At 35.3% G+C, this 20,721-nt stretch overlaps 1 long non-coding RNA gene across 1 annotated transcript; it reads right to left on the bottom strand.

Moving 5' to 3' along the window:
- Positions 1-14,082: 14,082 nt before the first annotated feature.
- Positions 14,083-19,304, bottom strand: LOC136222917 (uncharacterized). The gene is made up of 2 exons (XR_010685744.1): positions 18,827-19,304; positions 14,083-18,528 (listed from the first exon to the last, which is right to left on the bottom strand). It is a non-coding gene; the product is annotated as an uncharacterized lncRNA (long non-coding RNA).
- Positions 19,305-20,721: the final 1,417 nt, after the last annotated feature.

Below are 20,721 nucleotides of genomic sequence, written 5' to 3'. Positions count from 1 at the left end.
CAAAAAAAAAAATGGGGAGTATCTTGTGAAATCAGGTTATAAAGTTGCAATTGGTGGTTTAGGTTGAAACCCAATTATGATGAAGTTTTTTATATGACAAAAATTACAATTAAGTAATTAGATCTCCAATGTATTAAAAATTGAGAATTAATTTTGTATGTTTATTTGCTAACAATTGTATTAAAGTGTTTTAATTGTTTAGAAGAAATATACACAAATAAGCAAAAAAAAAAAAGACTTAAAGAAATAAAGCTCCAGCCAAAAAAGTCCAGAACCAGAAACAAAAGCCCATGCAAAAGTCAAACAGAAGACTTTCCTAATCTGGCAAATTATCAGAAGACAGAAGGCTCTGTCAAAAACTCATCTCTCTCTGTCATCATAAATAAGAAAATGCATAGTGTGCAAGTCCACAAATTCATAATTCAGAAGAAGATCATTAGACGTCATTCTCAATGGTCGACAATCCTTTGAATTCAGAAACGACTATTTCTTTAAATGGAAAAATGGACGCAACAATCAAAAGCTCTAGAGGAGAACAGAAGTTGGTTCTTCCTAACGGTTCTCTTCTGATTCAAACGACTAGTTTGAATTCTCAACCTATAAAAGCCAAGTCCAAGCTCCATTTTCACAATTGTTGAGATCTGATGCTGCAAACATGAGAAATTCAGGAAAAGGTTTTGGAATAAAATGTTGAGATCTGATGATGTAGACATGAGAAAATCTCATTAGATTTTGATTCTATTTGCAAATACAAAACTGAATTACTAATCCTTTTTATATGTGTTATGTAAATAGTGTCAAACAGCAACAGTCAACATTAATGGGTAAAACTTATGCGGGAAGTAGGGGTGAGCATGGTCTATTTTGATTTAAAAACCGAACCGCACCAAACAAATGTGATTTTTACAAACCAAACCAAACCGAATTTTAATTCGATTCGGTAAACCGAATTGCATTAGCTATTAAAAGTTTCGGTAATTTTTTCATTTTTTTGGGTAAATTACAGGCATGACCACTGAACTTTACTCATTTTGACATTGTGGCCACTGAACTTCAATTCTTAACGGTATGATCACTAAACTTTATACTTTTTAACACCAATGGCCACTAAAATCCTTAAAACGACCAATGACGGTCTCAAAATAAAAAAAAATTAAAAAGTTAATGATACTCTAAGGAACTTTAATTCTTGAAAATTTTCGTTTTGAGGTCATTTAGGTGTTGTTTGGTTAGGAGAGAGTGTGAATTTTTAGAGATAGAAAGCTCCAAAAAATGTGATTTTGGAAAATAAAAAATATGGTTTCATGGTAAATGTCATTCTGAACAACTTTAATTCTTGAATATTTTCATTTTAAGGTCGTTAATGGTCATTTTGGAGAGTTAGTTAAAGTTGAGCGGCCACCGATGTTAAAAAGTGTAAAGTTCAGTAGCCACATCGTTAACAATTGAAGTTCAGTGGCCACAATGTTAAAATGGGTAAAATTCAGTAGCCATAAATATTGTCATAAAATTCCACCATTAGTAGCCAACTAAACCATTTTTAACCAAGGCCCGATGAGAGTCTCCTTCTATCATTCATGTAGCTTATTGTTTCTTCTTCACCTTTCTTTTTCTACTTCATTTTTTTTTCTTTGCTTCTTGTCTTCTTTTGTTTGTTCATCCTTTTCTTTTCTTAAATAACTTATAGCTCTCATCCCTCCCGTTAGACCGTTTGTCCTCTTCTCTCTTGAGAAGTTTTTAACCTAATTATATTTTATATTACAAGCTAGGGTTTCGACCTGATTTTTAATGGACAAAGGGAATGGATCAATGGAGGCCCATTCCTGATTATGTTTAGAAGACGAAGAGGAACAAAGGGTGATTTTGGGAGAAGAACATGTTGTTAATTCTACGAATCAAGCTTTCTACTCTGCTGTTTTTGTAACAGCCAAATCTATACACCTTGAAAGTATGAAGAATATGCTAGCATCAATATGGAACCCTGTGAAGAGAGTCACCATCACTGAATCGGACTTGGAGGGGAAATGGATGGCTGAGGAATCCATTGGAGGCAGTTGATGAAGATAATTTAGACAGTTCAAATGTTGATGAAGTTGTTGTAGGGGATAAGTCTAAATTCAGGGCATTTAGGAGCAAGAATATACCAACAAGTGGTGGCCCCTCCCGAATTGACAGTTCAAACAATAAGGAGAGTCAGAATCCCTCTATTGAAGACGGACTTATTCACGATCCAAAATGGCCACGCATGGAGAATGTCAGTATGGAAGTAGAATCTGATATCCTATCAAAAAAAGGACATGGGGCGGGTCTTGGAGTCCAGTCTCGCCTGAGGTTATTAGTCTTGTCATGGAACCATTTGAACTAAAAGCTTAAGTGATAGTTAAAGGTCCACTTCATATTAATATCTGACACCCCCCCCCACACGCGAATGCCCACTGGGCTTGAAGCGTGCATAATACGGGCCCATATTACTATGTCCTGCAATTAACTCAACAAATGGGGGCTTCCGAGAATCAAACCCTGGACCACTTGGTCAAACCATCTCTGATACCATGAAATGATGAAAGCATTTCTTATTCATAATTTTGATAGCTAAGCTTTACATATATATACAGTGATGAAAGTATGGGTGTAGGAAGAGACCCATAACTAGTAAGGAGACCCATGACCTATACAGACTCAATAATATAATAAAACAGACAATAATGATACACACTCAATAATATAACAGACTTAACAGACAATAATAAAATACATACTTATTTAATTTGTAACACTCCCCCTCAAGCTGGAGCATAGATATTTATCATGCCCAGCTTATTACAAATATAGTTTACCCGAACCCCGTTCATGGTATCAGAGCTGCCCTTATGAGCAGTGATTCTGGAAAAAAAAAATTGAGTGGTTCTGGATTTTTTTCCACTACATCTGGTTTGTGTCTTGTTCTGTCCCAAGTACAAAACAGTTAGACACTTCTTTTTTGGGGTTTCACAATACACTTGAGCAGCAAGTCCTCTCGGTCGATGGTTTCGTACAAATCCAGTCACCAGAATTGAAGCGCGTCCGGCGACCCTTCGGCTTTCTCCTCCGACATTGTCCAGACTTCCGGCCTCCTTGGTTAGTTTTCGGTTCCTCCAACTTTCGGGTGTTTGTTGGTCACTCTCCACTGTCTGGGCTATTTCCTTCTTTCTTAGAAGCTTCTGCTGCTGGTTTCTTGTGTCTACATACTACTTGCTGTCCTTTTTTTTTGGGAAATTTGTTATCTATTTGTGATCCAGTGTCATGGCTGCGGAACAAAAACAAACCCCTAAAACTGCAGTCACTACCAGTATTATTCCTGTATCTCACAAGATCACAGAACACAAATTGAATGGTTCAAATTATTTGGACTGGTCCAAAACTGTGAAGATTTATCCGCATAGTATTAGAAAAGGTCGACACTTGACTGATGAGCCCAAATCAGAGCATGAGGATTGGTCAGAAGATGATGCTCGTCTCTTCATTCAAATTAAGAACTCAATTGACACATCCATTGTAAGTTTGGTACAACATTGTGAGTATGTCAAGGAACTAATGGATTATTTGCATTCTTTATATACTGGTAGTGATAATATGTCGCGTGTATTCGATGTTTGTAAAGCTTTTTATCATTCCGACCGGAAGGGTCAACCTGTTAAGACATATTTTATGCAGCTTAAGCAAGTTTTTGAAGAATTAAATGAATTATTACCTTTGGGTACTGATATCAAGGTGCTTCATAAACAACAGGAATAGATGTTTGTCGTTAGCTTTTTATGTGGACTTGTATCAGATTATGAGTCTATCACCTCTCAAATTTTGTCTAGTGCTGAAATTCCTGATGCAAATGAGGCACTCACTCGTGTTCTACAGAGTGACATTTCTTTTTCCACACCTTCAGCTCCTCTTATGGCTCCTGTATCTAGCGCACTTTTTAGCAAGTAAACTGGGTATGCTCGCCCTTATCCAGGAAAAGCTTCTGATGAAGGAAGAAAAGTTGTGTGCTATTACTATCACGAACCTGATCATACCAAACGTAATTCTCAGAAATTACAAAACAAGTCGAAGAGGAATCGTTTTGCTTATGTTGCCACCATTAATGCCACATCCTCTTCCTCAAGTCCAACCTACACTCTTACTGCAGAAGAGTATGCCAAGTACCAAGAAACATTAGCTTCGCAGCCTTCATCATCGCCTATTGCTGCAATTGCTGAGTCAGGTAATACAAATACATGCCTTCTTTCATCCTCTTCCAAATGGGTCATTGATTCTGGTGCCACAGATCACATGACAGGTAATTCTTAAATTTTCTTATCGTATTCTAATAATGTTCCTTCACATGTCACCCTAGCTGATGGAACAACTTCATCTGTAATTGGCATTGGCACTATTAAACTCACCCCTACGCTTTCTCTTTCATTTGTCTTAAATGTACCTGGTTTTGATTTTAACTTGATATCTGTGAGTAAACTTACTAGCTCCCTCAACTGTTCTATCTCATTTTTTCCCGATCATTGTTTGTTTCAGGATCTCCTGACGAAGCAGATTATTGGTAGTGGACGGGAATCTGGGGGTCTCTACATGTTGGGTACTCATGTTAGAAGACCTATTGCTTGCTCTAGTGTATCCACTCCGTTTGATGAGCACTGTCGGTTAGGACACCCCTCTCTATCCCTTTTGAAGAAGTTGTGTCCTCAGTTTCAAAATTTATCTAGTTTAAATTGTGAGTCGTGTCAGTTTGCTAAACACCATCGCGTGTCTTCCTCTCCAAGAGTCAATAAATGGTCCAATTTTCCCTTTGAATTAGTTCATTCTGATGTTTGGGGACCATGTTCGGTTATGTCTAACTCAGGTTTCAAGTATTTTGTTACATTTGTGGATGATTTTTCACATACTACGTGGTTATATTTAATGAAAAATCGTTCCGAATTATTTACTCATTTTATTGCTTTCTATGCTGAAATTCGAACTTAATTTAATGTTTATGTGCATACATTAAGAAGTGACAATGCTAAAGAATACTTTTCTGGACAATTCCAAACTTTCATGCTTCATAATGGTATTCTCCACCAATCTTTATGTGTTGATACACCGTCTCAAAATGGTGTTGATGAGCGCAAAAATCGTCATCTTCTTAAAACCGCTCGAGCTCTTTTATTTCAAACACATGTTCCCAAACACTTATGGTTTTCATTGACTTGGAGAAGGCATATGATAAGGTACCAAGGGAAGTACTTTGGTGGGCCTTAATGAGGAAAGGCATTTCGCGGCAATATATTGACATCATAAAGGACATGTATGATGGAGCATACACGAGTGTACGCACCAGTGTTGGGAAGACTGAAGAGTTCCCTATTATGATTGGAGTGCATCAAGGTTCTGCACTAAGCCCATTTCTTTTTGCCATCGTTATGGATGAACTAATGAGTTCACTTCAAGATGGTATACCATGGTGCATGTTGTTTGCAGATGATATTGTGTTGGTTGATGAGACGAAAGAAGGCGTGGAGAGGAAGTTGGAAGGGGTGCACACAAAAATCCGAAAAACCGGAAAACCAAACCGAAACCAAACCGAAAATAAGGTTAACCGAAACCGATGGACTAGTGTACGGTTTTTAATTTTAAAAATAATGGTTAATGGTTACGGTTACGGTTTTTTTATTCCAAAAACCGTGGTTAACCGAAACCGACCGAATCTCAATTAAATATTAAAAAATATAAAAATAAATTTATTTATACGGCTAAACAATTATTTAGTCTCTATAGTTTTTTATAATTCATTAATCAATCCACTATTTAATTATAAGGTCTCTAATTTTTTTCACTTTTAATGATTTAGTCCTTATATCAAATATTAACATCAAATGAGATGAAAATGTGTAAATAACTCTGAGTTAATTTCTTACTATCTCTCTAATTTCAGTTTATGCGGTTTTTTTCTTTTATGTTTTTGGATGTTTGATTAGGGGCATTTTGCCTTTTTTTATCCGTTTAATTGTTTTTTAACATGTTGTTAGCCGGAGATTTGATATAGGGACTAAACAATTTAACGGAATTAAAACTGAGGGATCATAATGCACGTACATCTCCCTCTCCGCAATTAATTTCTTCAACTCGCTATTGACCCGCCGTCTCTCTCACAATAAAAATTATAATTCTTTTATTATTTTTATTTTTATTTACTAATGGTTAGAAACCGAAATAAAAGGTTAACCGACCGAAATAATTGGTTAACCGATTAGTGGTTAACCGAATTTAATGGACTAGTGTATGGTTAGTGTTTTTAAAAAACCGATTAAATGGTTAACCGACCGAATTAACCTTAATGGACTGGTTAACCGATCACGTGCACCCCTAGTTGGAACTATGGAGACAAACTTTAGAATCTGGAGGCTTTAAGTTGAGCCGAAGCAAGACAAAATATTTGGAGTGTAAATTTAACGGCGATAGAAGTAGGGAGACATGGACAATCACCCTAGATGGGAGAGTTGTTCAGGCATCAGAGTGTTTTCGATATTTAGGATCTATTATCCAAACTGATGGAGAAGTATATGGAGATGTTGCTCATAGGATTAAATCTGGTTGGGCGAAGTGGAAGAGTGCTACGGGTTTCCTTTATGACCACGACATGCCTAATAGATTGAAGGGAAAATTCTACCGCACGACAATTAGACCAGCACTGTTATATGGTTGATGACTTGTGGAGAAATTCCGTTCAGCTTCCGTCCCTGTGGGGGCGTCGTTGGGTTCGACGGGGGGAAGCTCCGATGCCAAAGTCAGTAAGGAAGAACAAGAGAGCAAACTGAATTGACAAAGGGTAAGTGAGTGTGTACCTTGATAGCCTGAGACACAGGCTATATATAGCTATGAAGTTGTAACTTCCAGTAACTAGAAAGTCTACATTAATGCCTCATTAATGGCGGTTACAAATTACCCTTAAGTTGGCGGTGTAGATACCCATTTTGTCCGGTGTAAATTAGCATATTTTGTGATTTTACGGTTTTTTAACCAATTTATTTCATGACTAATCATGATTAGGGAAATGACCTAGGCCTTCTTTGGATCGTTCATTCAACCTTTAACCTACCCTTACATTATATTCTTTTGTTAGCCCCTTTGAGCCTTGATAGCCTTTCTTTCATATCACCAAATTTTCATTTTTTATAAAAAAGCTTTCTAAAGCGAGAAAGCCAGTTGATAGAAGACATGAACCAGAAAAAAGCATTGACACCACAAAATCTTACTTCAAATCGATTTAAGTGAGATCATCTCGACAATACAAAATCTCGAGTCAAAGAAAAAAACCCATTAGATTGAATCCTGCAAAGGCAACCTAGGCAACAATTAGGGCGAGAGAAAAAGAAAGGAAATGCCTGATAGATTGAAAACTCCTAAAGAACAATCTATGCAACAATTAAGGCAATAAGAAAAAGAAGAGAAAGAAAGAAAATATATGATGACAGCAAGATGGTACAATGTATGAAGTCAATGTGATGACCATAATGAATCTTCGAACCTTACAAATCAAAGAGTGAATTCCTTTATGGTGATACAAGTCCTTTCAAGCTGTCTTTCAGTCTTATCTCACATATCCATGTCAATCCCTTCTAGCACACTGCTACCCCTAACTCCTACAAAGCCTAAAAAGTCCTTTCGATCCCTAATCATGATGTTAGTTACGGTTAGTGGAGAGGAGTATGAAAAATAAGCATATGGTAGTTTTAATGCAAAATTAATTTGGTTCAATAACCTTGAAATTTTACTTGAGAATGCATGTTATCATAAACATTGATTGAGGAAGATGAAATTATGCTCAGGATGAACACATGGAACAAGAATAAGAGTTATGGTGTACCATCGCCAAATGATAAAAGGAATACTCTCATCATTCAAGGGAAAACATTTACTCTGGAACTATTGAGAATTTATCAAGATCAACAACTATGAATGAATTCAATGACGTATATTCATTCACGACATGTGCAAAGACGTCAAGCAACGCATCGAAAGAAGATAAATCAAGTCAGAGGATGGAGTAAGTTCATCTTAAAAGCGGGCATAAAAAAAAACGATTAAGAAAAAAAAGAAAAAGAAAATTTGGCCTGTTAGGTTGAAAACCCGCAAGGGCAATCTAACTAGAAAATAAATGGCAATAAAATAAAGAGCCCGCTGAGTGAGAAAATTACAAAGAATCACTCAGGCAACAATCAAGGCATGTTAAGTCGAAAACCCACAAAGGGCGATTTATGCAAAAGTTGTAGCACACTCCATTTTGGGGGCATCATTGAAGCATCAAAGTAAAATGACATTTGATTCTGATGACAAAATTCATTATTCAACGACAAGGTGGGAGCACTCAAAGTGCTGAAACCAATGAAGATTCAAGATTTTGGACAATGACATCATATAGGAATATGTTGAACAATGAAATCTTCCTTATTTCGCGATCATTAAAAAATTTCAAATAACTTTATGGTCATAATCACTTTTGGATAAGCCTTTTTGAACCGAATCTCACAACGAAAATCCCACATCATTGAGGTATGACACTCATTTTCAACCAGATATAGCTTTCATGCTTACACTTACTTTATGCTTTGCCGAATCTTTTCCCTGAAAATGGTATTGTGCATTTATTAAATAATTATGATTCTGAGAATATTTGAAATGAATGTTTTCCAATTCTAGTGTCATGTTTGCTTTGGACAATGAGGTATCAAGATAGTACCCCAATTTTTGTGGTTCAACATCCATACACATCATGAAGATGACGATTCTCTAGAAACTTAAGCATGCGCAATTGATGAATATCAGGGGCAATGTGGGTGACCCTTCTAGCAAAGTTGAACTCTTTCTTTTTCAAGCAGTTAAGAGAGGAAAGAGTCAGGGGCAAGATACCTTTCGACAAACATGAAGAAAGAGAATGGTTTGAAAAATACACATTATAAATAACCATAATCTTCAATAGCACAATGATTCGGGGATTTCAAGACTAAAAGAGTTGCTTATTCTTTGTGGAATGAGTTTGCATGATTCATCACGAGTTAATATCGGACAAGGTCACTGACCATACACGAAATTCTGAAAAAAAAAATCTTCTTAAACCACTTCAAGAAGAAATGTTGCATATCGAGAGTATGTTTATCGAATTCGAAGAAACAATTGTCTACTACAAGGGAAGGCATGAACACGTGCATTTTGACGAGATTAAGATGAGGTACCAGGAAAGCAATCTTGATCTTTCTTGGAATCTATGCATATGAATGAGCCAAATCGATAATTATGTAAAAAATTGACCTCGACAATTTTTTTTATCTCATTATGGATGTTTCAAAAAAATAGCCACATCACATTTTCATAAAAAAATACAGTTTTCTCAAAGGTTCCTCTAGTGACATTTTGCTTTTCTATTTAAAATAGAATCTTCTGTTCCTTTTAGTTTAATGAGATTAAGTCTCAAGATTCATTTTTACTTGAGATAAAAATCTTTATTATTTCAAGTCCACTGAGATCAAGTCTCACGAGTCATTTCTATTCCATATAGAAATCTTTAATAGATTTTAGCCCGCTGAGATCAAGTCTCATGATTCATTTCTATTCGAGATAGAAATATTTATTCATTTTGGATATGCTGAGATCAAGTCTCACGATTCATTTTTATTCCAGATAGAAATCTTTATTCCATCTCGAGTCCACTGAGATCAAGTCTTACGATTCATTTCTATTCCAGATGGAAATCTTTATTCATTTTGGATCAGTTGAGATCAAGTCTCACGATTCATTTCTACTCAATGTAGAAATCTTTATTATTTCGAGTCCACTGAGATCAAGTCTCACGATTCGTTTCTATTCAAGATAGAAATCTTTATCCATTTTGAGTCCACTGAGATCAAGTCTCATGATTCATTTCTATTCGAAATAGAAATCTTCATTTTGGATCCATCGAGATCAAGTCTCACGATTCATTTCTATTCAAGATAGAAATCTTTATCCATTTTGAGTCTGCTGAGATCAAGTCTCATGATTCATTTCTATTCGAAATAGAAATCTTCATTTTGGATCCATCGAGATCAAGTCTCACGATTCATTTCTATTCAAGATAGAAATCTTCATCCATTTTGAGTCCGTTGAGATCAAGTCTCACGATTCATTTCTATTCGAGATAGAAATTTTTATTCTTTTTCGAGTCCGATGAGATCAAGTCTCCTGATTTATTTCTATTTAAGATATTATTCCCTTTTCGAGTTTGCTGAGATTGAGTCTCACAATTCATTTCTATTCAAGATATGACTTTTTGTCGCTTTTTGAGTCCACTGAGATCAAGTCTCATGATTCGATTTAAGATATAAATTTTTGTTACTTTTTAAGTCATTTTTATCCAATTTATAATAATTATTTTTTTCACTTTTTGAGTCCACTGAGATCAATTCTCACGATCCGTCTCTATTTAGGATAAAATTTATCCCATTTGAATTTATTGAGATCAAATCTCAAGATTCTCTGTTCCTTTTAAATTCCCCAAACATCAAGCCTTCAGGATTCACTTCCACTCAAGATAAAAGTTTACCCATTTTGAATTCATCGAGATCAAGTCCCATGATTCACTTATAGTCAAGGTAGAATTTACCTTTTTTTAATTCTCTGAGATCAAATCTCAAGATTCACCCCTACTCAAAGTAGAAAACTATTTTCAAAGCGAATCTGATAAGATCGTGCATCTTTTGAGTCGGATCATATTCGATATAAAAATTTATTCTTCTTTAAATCTTTTGAAATCACGTATCTTTTGAGATCAAATTCTATTCAAGATAGAAACCTTTGTTGTTTTTGTTAATCCTTTGATCAGATCTCACGATCAATTTCTATTCAATATAGAAATGTCTGCTTTTTTAATCCTTCAAGGTTAAGTCTCGTGACCCCAATCTATTCAAGATAGAATTTACCCATTTCAATTCCTCGATATCGGGATCACTCTCATTTAACAACCAATTCCTTTAAGGTTTTTGGTCATGAAACCTTATATTCATCTCTCTCTTGAGATAAATGCCTCTGTCACAGGGCACTAATCTTCGAACTCGCGGCGAGCTGCTATAAAAGCTCACTTCATTCGCGGGGAGCCGCTCTAAAAGCTAGATTCAGTTACAGGGAGCCGTTTTAAAAGCTCATTTCCGTCACGAAATAAAAATTTTGGCATCCTATCTTAGATATAAACCTTCTTCTCACGAATCCCCTGAGATCAAGTCTCATGATTTTTTTTAGTTAAGATCCAAACCGTTGAATCCTCTGAGATCAAGCCTCACGATTTAATTACTTAATCCTTCAAGATCTAGTCCCGCAATTCATTTCAATTCAGGGTAGATATGTTCATCCGTCCAGAATCCTCTGTGATCAAGCCTCACGATTCGGTTCTGTTATTCCTTTGAGATCTGGTCTGACAATTTATTTCTATTCAAGATCGAAATGCCCATTCCCTTCCGAATCTCCTGAGATCAAGTCTCCGGGATTCGAACCCTAATCATGTGGATCCCTCGAGGTCAAGTCTCGGAATCAACGTCTATTTAAGATAAACAACATATTAAAAGCGTGCAAAATGTATATCTAGAGCTACTTTGTATATCTTTATTGCATAAAGCTATACAAAGGGGGGCAACTATAGATACCCATTTTGTCCGGTGTAAATTAGCATATTTTGTGATTTTACGGTTTTTTAACCAATTTATTTCATAAATATTTTTATTATGGATAGTTACTTAATAAACTAATATTTGCGAAAAGAAACTGGTTATTATGTATATAATCCCTATAATCGATTAAATGTTTATGTTATAAAAATTAATTTGATTGATTAGGATGTTCATTATTAATTAAAGGAATGTTATTTCTTTAATTAAATATGAATGAAATAATATTTAATTTTATTAATAGAGTTATAGTAAAAATATAAACATGTATAATCAAGTTATAAGATACTAATCAATTTTTAGTTGTAAACTCTTGATTAAGTAATTAAAGACAAGAATAAAACCTATATACTAAATGTTTATGTGATGAACACTTAATGAATAAACATAAGTGTTTATTAAATAACTTAAGAAATTACAAGGGTCCAAAGGCCCAAACCCATTATGAATTCTGAAATACAACCACCAAATGATACTCAAAAACAATACAAGCTCAAATACGAAATACACACAAAATACACAATAACAATACATACAAGTAGTAATACATAAAACAAAAATACTACTTAGCCAACAAGTTATGTTGGTTCTCTATTAATAGAGACCCAAATCAGACAGAAAAAAAGGGCAGGGCCCTCCATCTTGCTTCTTCCACTTTAGCCAGGTTTTCTTCTTTTCTTAATCTTTCTTTTCTTTTCCTTAATCTGCTTTTTCTTCTCCTTTGGTTTCTAGTTTGGAGGAGTTCTGTCTTCCCTTCTTACTCTTTTGTTCTTCCTTCTTTAATCTTTTATTCTTTCCCTTTCAAACCAGGTTCTGGTTTGGAAGTGTTCTGTCTTGCTCTTTAGACCAGGTTCTGGTTTTGAAGATAGAACAATACCTCTCTTTTTCTTCTCTTCTCTTAAAATTTCTTCTTAGGCCCCCCAATTTTTTACAGATTTGAAACTAGTTTTAGAGGGGGCCTCCATTTTTTTCGACAAAATGTAATTCTCAATTATCAATAGATATTTCTACTGCATGGATAAAGATCAACATTGTTGATCCCAAACTGATATCAGTTTGGCCTGTATGCTTTAAAATGATATGAGTTCACAAATCCCTTTATATTTATTCATTTATATACTACTTTGTTTATTGTTTAAACACACTAATATCTGCAACTCAAATACATGACATTCAAATTTCAGTTTCAAAAACCTTTGTGCTTAGTGTAAAAACAATAGAGGTTCGAATAAACCAATCTTTTCTGGTTAGAAAAAAACATAAATTAGTTTAAAACCCTTTTGTAAATAATAAAAAATCCAGATCATTCATACTTAATGAAACTAAACTCTTTCCATTAATTTCTTTTCCCAAAGAGATGTTTGTAAACTCTTCTTGTATTTTCCGGTTAAGGGACTCTACCACCCAAAATATAGAAATGACAAAAATCAAATAATAAAAACTAACCAAAAATAAACTCTAAAATGTGTATACATGCATTTTTATTTCCAGCTTTGCCCTCCAGGAACTCGACCACGTCGTGATCGGTGAAGACAACACCAGCCACCTCCGTTCACCGCCGTCTCCTGATGCTCGTAAAGTATATAGCATTTAATAGGACAAGTGTATCCTATCGCAACAAGTAATATTGTGCTAAGCACGAGATCGAACCACAAAGACTATTCGTTATAACTAGTAAATCTACCTAGAATGATCTAATTGTTTAGAGGGTTGGATAAAGATTTGGGTTTTTAATAACTAACTAATTGAATTAAAGGAAATAAACATAACAAAATAAAGTGAACAATTGACAGGGTAGAAGGTGAATTGACGGATGACACAATATAGGTTGAGGATTCCTTTGATTAAATCCTAAGTATGGGTTTAGGGAGTTCAGATTTGTGTTTTACCAATGATTGAAGGTAATTGTCCTAAGTGAAAGACAAATTTGTATGGGATTTGTCTAACCTATTCACATGCATTCGGGTGACGGCTTGATTAGGCATATACCCTAGGTCATGCAAAGCATTAGGTTTATTGACAACTAAGGCTAAAGCCGTAGCCCAGCCACAAAGCCTCATTCCTAGTGGTCTCTAGCGAAGTCAGATTTACACAAGTTCGGTATAGACGATTCCGTGGTCAGGTTCTCATCTATCTGTAATCCTATTTAATGTCAGGGTCACAGGCATTAAGCACATTATATACATAAACAGGCTAGTTGATCATTATCAATGTTCATTCTAGCATAAATCATGTTCCTAACAATTTTTAGGCATTAAGCATGCATAAACTGATCAATCAAAGGTCCTAGATCCCTAATCATACATATTCATACAACCAATTTCATCCCCATCCCAAATTGGATGGAGATAGTTCATAGACAAACCAATCATAACAAAAAGGATAATAGGAACAATGGAAAAGGCTTCAATTAAATATAATCGCAAAAGATAAAAGGGAAAGAGATAGAAATCCAAAACCCGTTTTGCCGATTACAATTATAGAAATAGAAGATGAGGAACTTCTCCCATCAATTGTTCTTCGACAAAAGAAAATAAAAACTGAAAATAAACCTAATCTAGAAAGCAGGAAAACTAATCTAAAAATATAAATCTACATTTTGGAGGAGAGAAAACCCTAGCGGCTCTCTAATTTATTAAATGGCTAATCCCCCCTCAAGGATTAGGATTAGCTCCCTATTTATAGAGTTAGAAAGGAAACCCTCATGCCTCAGGGGTAAAAATGACATTTACAAAGTGTTAAATGGGCTTTTAGGGCCCTGATCCGCGAATTTCAGCAAAGGGGAAGGCGCAGGCGCGACTTCCCCCGCCTCATCTCGTCGAGACAAGGCCTGTCTCGACGAGACGAGGGCCTGTCTCGACGAGACAGGTGATGTCTCGCCGAGACAGGTCCTATTTGAGGAACTGTGGCTCCGGCTTTTATCTGTTTAGGTCCATGGGCTTCCGAAAAGTGCTCTAATGGTCCCTGACGAATCCCAAAAGTGCTCTGATGGTCCCTGAATGATCCGAAAATGCTCCAATAGGCTTGGGTCTGGTTCGGAAATGCACGAAAGGTCCCTGAAAATCCATGAAAACACCAAAAATACCATAAATAAAGGAAATTACTAATTTTAACTAAAAAGTAATAAAACGATACTGAAATTAAATAGAAACAAAGGGAAAACAAACTAAATTAATCCCAAAAACCCTATATAAATGGGAGCTATCAACCTCCCCACACTTGAATCTTGCTTGTCCCCAAGCAAGACAGAATTCAAACCAGAGAAAAATCAACAAATAGCTCCCTTACAAAAACAAGAATCTTCTACACTTTATTATTCACAACAGTTCAGACTACTCATTTTGCAATTAAAAACATAATGAACCTCAGGCAAGTCTCCAAAACTGATTAATTGGTTTTATCAATCAACACTTCATGAAAACGAAAGAAAAGAACTAAAATTGATAGCTCACAAGTGGTCACTCTAACGCTCAAGTGTTTGGGTGTAAATTTTTTTTGGAAATGCTCTACATTTTATTGCACAAAGTGGTCACGTTGGGATTGCATCATCCATCCGGTCAAAATTAATGCATTAAAATTAAACAAAATCATAGGTCTTTAAGGGTTGTAACATTGGCTAAAGGTTGGGGTAGGAAAAAGGGAATTTATAGGCAAAAAGTTAATGACTCAAATAGTTAAAATTTTTGCAAAAAGGACACATTTTTCGCATTTAGGGAGCTATAAACCACCTCCCCACACTTAAAATCTTGCTTGTCCTCAAGCAAGTCAGAATCCAAAAGGGTCACGTTATCCGCTATAAGAAGGTTTAAGCTCAAGGTTGTGTTTGTGAATTCGGGAAGCAACTAAAATATAAACACATCTTTTATCCTTTCCTCTATTATTTTTTTTATTTTTTTTTTTAATTTGGTTTTTAACCATTTTTTTTTTCTTTTGAATAGAGGGGAAAAAGAGTGAAATTCAATTGGGCACAGGTTGCTTTTTCTATTAAAATTACAACCTTTTAATGATTGCTAGCAGGAATTTGAAGGATAGGTGTGTCTAAGGATTTATCAAAACTAAATTGAGTCAATTAACTTGGGTGAGAAAAGGTATTTAAGAAGGCTAAGGTTTGTAACAGGGTGATCAAAGAAATGGGTAAATATAGGCTCAAAGGGGCTTATCTAGTGGAATTGTTAAGCGATTTTGGCTAAACAAAGAAATAGGCTAAATTCACAAAGGGCTATACCTAGGGTGCCTAATCATGTCAAGTTTAATAAAAACACAAAATTCAACCAGTATTGGATGCAATTCCTATGAGCACAAAGACAATAAATGTAATCACACACCTAAGAGATCAATTGTTCCTAATCATGAGTCTAAAAATATTGATCTTTATGGCTCTAACTCACAATTGAAGGGTTATTGGTATCAATCCTAGCCTCAACTAACGTTCCGTTCCATGTCAATTTTAGGCAAATAATACTCTTTGGAGACTCAAACGTTGTTCAAGATTTTTCGCATGTATCAATTTCATTTAGAATGTGCAAATTTTTAAGCGCATTGTCAACTGTATTGTCGGGATAGCTAAATGTATCAAATTCAACTGTCTAGGATTCTTTTATTCCTAGAATTAAAAAGCAAACAAAAACAAAAAGCATGAAATCCTAAAATTAAAACAAAAACATGCAACCTAATATAGAAAAACAAAAAGAAAATTAAAAACATGCAAATGGCAGAATAAAAAATCATCATATCCTAGTATCTCCTCCCCACACTTACAACATGCATTTACTTCCATCATTACATTAAAGTAAAACATAAAGTGCAGAAAAGAAATAGGATAGAAAAACTCCCTCAGGGGTGGCTTGCCAATCCAACCCCGAATTTCCGATGCTAAATTTTCAATCCAAGCTGCAGTCCTGAAAATCAATCCGGCGTCGGTGAGTATTCCGATTAGACGGTTCTGCCAATAGAAAAAAAAGAAAACAAACATAAGAATAGAGAAAGCAACAGAAAAGAAAAAGAAAAAACGTTTAATTTAATTTTTTTTTTTAATACTTTTTTTTTTCGTGTCCGTCTCGGCGAGATGAACAGTGTCTCGCCGAGACGAAACGGAAATTTTTTTTTTTTCGGAAAAAAATTTTCGGGAAAAAAATTTTTTTTTCCTTTTTTTTTATGTGTCTCGTCGAGACAGCCAGGTGTCTCGACAAGACGACACGAAAAACCCAAAAAAAATATGTTTTTTTTAATTTTTATATACAAATCTAAACAATTGTTTCAACCTATTCAATTTACACAAATTATAAACGAAATAGTCCCCGGCAACGGCGCCAAAAACTTGATGCTCGTAAAGCATATAGCATTTAATAGGACAAGTGTATCCTATCACAACAAGTAATATTGTGCTAAGCACGAGATCGAACCACAAAGACTATTCGTTATAACTAGTAAATCTACCTAGAATGATCTAATTGTTTAGAGGGTTGGATAAAGATTTGGGTTTTTAATAACTAACTAATTGAATTAAAGGAAATAAACATAACAAAATAAAGTGAACAATTGACAGGGTAGAAGGTGAATTGACGGATATCACAATATAGGTTGAGGATTCCTTTGATTAAATCCTAAGTATGGGTTTAGGGAGTTCAGATTTGTGTTTTACCAATGATTGAAGGTAATTGTCCTAAGTGAAAGACAAATTTGTATGGGATTTGTCTAACCTATTCACATGCATTCGGGTGACGGCTTGATTAGGCATATACCCTAGGTCATGCAAAGCATTAGGTTTATTGACAACTAAGGCTAAAGCCGTAGCCCAGCCACAAAGCCTCATTCCTAGTGGTCTCTAGCGAAGTCAGATTTACACAAGTTCGGTATAGACGATTCCGTGGTCAGGTTCTCATCTATCTGTAATCCTATTTAATGTCAGGGTCACAGGCATTAAGCACATTATATACATAAACAGGCTAGTTGATCATTATCAATGTTCATTCTAGCATAAATCATGTTCCTAACAATTTTTAGGCATTAAGCATGCATAAACTGATCAATCAAAGGTCCTAGATCCCTAATCATACATATTCATACAACCAATTTCATCCCCATCCCAAATTGGATGGAGATAGTTCATAGACAAACCAATCATAACAAAAAGGATAATAGGAACAATGGAAAAGGCTTCAATTAAATATAATCGCAAAAGATAAAAGGGAAAGAGATAGAAATCCAAAACCCGTTTTGCCGATTACAATTATAGAAATAGAAGATGAGGAACTTCTCCCATCAATTGTTCTTCGACAAAAGAAAATAAAAACTGAAAATAAACCTAATCTAGAAAGCAGGAAAACTAATCTAAAAATATAAATCTACATTTTGGAGGAGAGAAAACCCTAGCGGCTCTCTAATTTATTAAATGGCTAATCCCCCCTCAAGGATTAGGATTAGCTCCCTATTTATAGAGTTAGAAAGGAAACCCTCATGCCTCAGGGGTAAAAATGACATTTACAAAGTGTTAAATGGGCTTTTAGGGCCCTGATCCGCGAATTTCAGCAAAGGGGAAGGCGCAGGCGCGACTTCCCCCGCCTCGTCTCGTCGAGACAAGGCCTGTCTCGACGAGACGTGGGCCTGTCTCGACAAGACGAGGGCCTGTCTCGACGAGACAGGTGATGTCTCGCCGAGACAGGTCCTATTTGAGGAACTGTGGCTCCGGCTTTTATCTGTTTAGGTCAATGGGCTTCCAAAAAGTGCTCTAATGGTCCCTGACGAATCCCAAAAGTGCTCTGATGGTCCCTGAATGATCCGGAAATGCTCCAATAGGCTTGAGTCTGGTTCGGAAATGCACGAAAGGTCCCTGAAAATCCATGAAAAAACCAAAAATACCATAAATAAAGGAAATTACTAATTTTAACTAAAAAGTAATAAAACGATACTGAAATGAAACTGAAATGAAATAAAAACAAAGGGAAAACAAACTAAATTAATCCTAAAAACTCTATATAAATGGGAGCTATCATCTCCGATCACCCGGAATCCCAGGGATCTAAAAAGAAAATAAAACGCTAATGTTAGATCTGGACCGTAAATGTGCGGATCTAAGCAAAAGATGGGAATCGGAGAGAAGATATGTGGAAGGAGGAGAGAATGCTTACTGAGGGAGTCATCGCCGTTCATAAAGCCTCTGCGATTCGCTGTCGTTAACCACCGATGAAGCCGTCGCCATCCATTGAAGAAATCACCGCGTCGAAAGGAAGAAACCATCGAAGTCGAACGAAGCAAGTGAAGAAAGGAGAGAGCTGGCCAGATTTGAAAGTCGTTGTTTACGGAGAGAGAAGTCAGCCATGGGAGATGAAGGTCAAGTGCTGTCTAGGGTTATGAATCAGATTTGAGAGAAGGAAGAAAGAAAAATGAGATGGTGGCTGGAGATGAGAAAATAGGGTTACCTAACCCTAAGGATGGATATATAATGGGTCTTTTACTTTTCTAACCCTGTTGATTCAGTCCCTGCTAATCCAAATTTGTGTCAATTAAATCCTTCCATGATTAAGAGTCATTCAAGTGAATCAATTGGATGAATGGGATTTAACAAGCCCATTTCGCCCTCCTCAACAATGACCAGACTAGGTAAGTATTCTAAGCCCACCTTTTTTTTTTATTCATTTGCACATGTATATATTTTGTTAATTCATAACTAGTTTATTATTAATTTTTGTCTAAATCAATTTATGTAGTATGTGTTAAATCTAATGAAAGACGAGTTGATTCAAAATGTTAGTTTGGATCTTCGAAAATCTAAATTAAATTGGATGACTCAAAATTTTATTTTGAACTATCCATAATCTAAACAAAAATAAATTAATTCGAGATGTTATCTCGAATTCATAACTAAATTAATTCGAATTGATGTGAAAACATCATTCGAATCCATAAACCAAGTTAATTCGGATTGATGTGAAAACGTCATTCGAATTCACAACTAAATTAATTCGAATCGATGTGAAAACGTCATTCGAATTCGTAACCAAGTTAATTCTAAATGATGTGCAAACGTCGTTAGAATTCAATATAAAAATTCAAAATATCTCTTATTAAAATCCATATTCTATTTATCGTGTATGTGATGTATGTTATATACGTAATTTTAAATTAAGTCCAACCTAAACCCAATAACCTTAAAATACACGAGTGTCTCGTTTATATCAACAATTCGAAGCATAACAAACAATTAACACATAAATCACGTTTTTAGTACCAATATTTAGACGGGGCAGGGTGATTAATCAAGTTTTTCTTCCCTACACGTAACCGACAAACGAACCAAAAATTTTTATTTCGCAGACCTCCTTATCCGTTAAAATTCAACCATTTTTGGTGTCCAATCACGCCTTAATTCTGATTGGTGGCGACTCTAAAAAATAGTGTTAATTAGGAAAGACTATTAACCGATCTAGCTTCCGGCGTTCGTGTCTGAAAAATCCGGTAGCGACAGCTGGCGACTCCGCTGGGGACTGTCAAGCTAATCCAAGATGTGGTTTGTGTTAATTTACTTGTTTGTTTTATTTGATTTATTTCTTTAATATATGTGATGTATTTTTTATTATTATCTTATTTTTTATTTATCACATTGTTCAGTACATATCATAATCCTCATTATCACACGAACACTCAAAGGCCAGGTTCTGATCTTACCCTTTTTAGGATTTTAGGTGAAAACAAAGTAGGGGTGCCGCCATGGGAAACCTGGTTAGGCCCGTGAAACGTTCTCAACTCAAACCACTTTCTCTCTAAGTTTTGGTGGGAAAGATTCTACTAAACCCGGTTCGGGAGTTGGTATCAAAAAATGGTTTGAGAACCCACCCGTTAAATTAGACCAAAAGCTATCCTGTAAAAACTATCCGTATTTTTAATAATGTCTTTTAGGAACACATTTTCCATAATAATATTACTTTAACTTCGGATTGCATTGTAATTGTAGTACATCTAACCTTTATCCACTTATACTAGTTGATTTAGTTTAGTTTCTAAATAAATGTTTCTAATATAAATA

The sequence above is a fragment of the Euphorbia lathyris genome, chromosome 1 (assembly GCF_963576675.1).
Source record: "Euphorbia lathyris chromosome 1, ddEupLath1.1, whole genome shotgun sequence".
Classification (NCBI taxonomy): domain Eukaryota; kingdom Viridiplantae; phylum Streptophyta; class Magnoliopsida; order Malpighiales; family Euphorbiaceae; genus Euphorbia; species Euphorbia lathyris.
The sequence above is the reverse complement of the archived record's forward strand: the minus strand, read 5'-3'. Positions and strand labels throughout refer to the sequence as shown.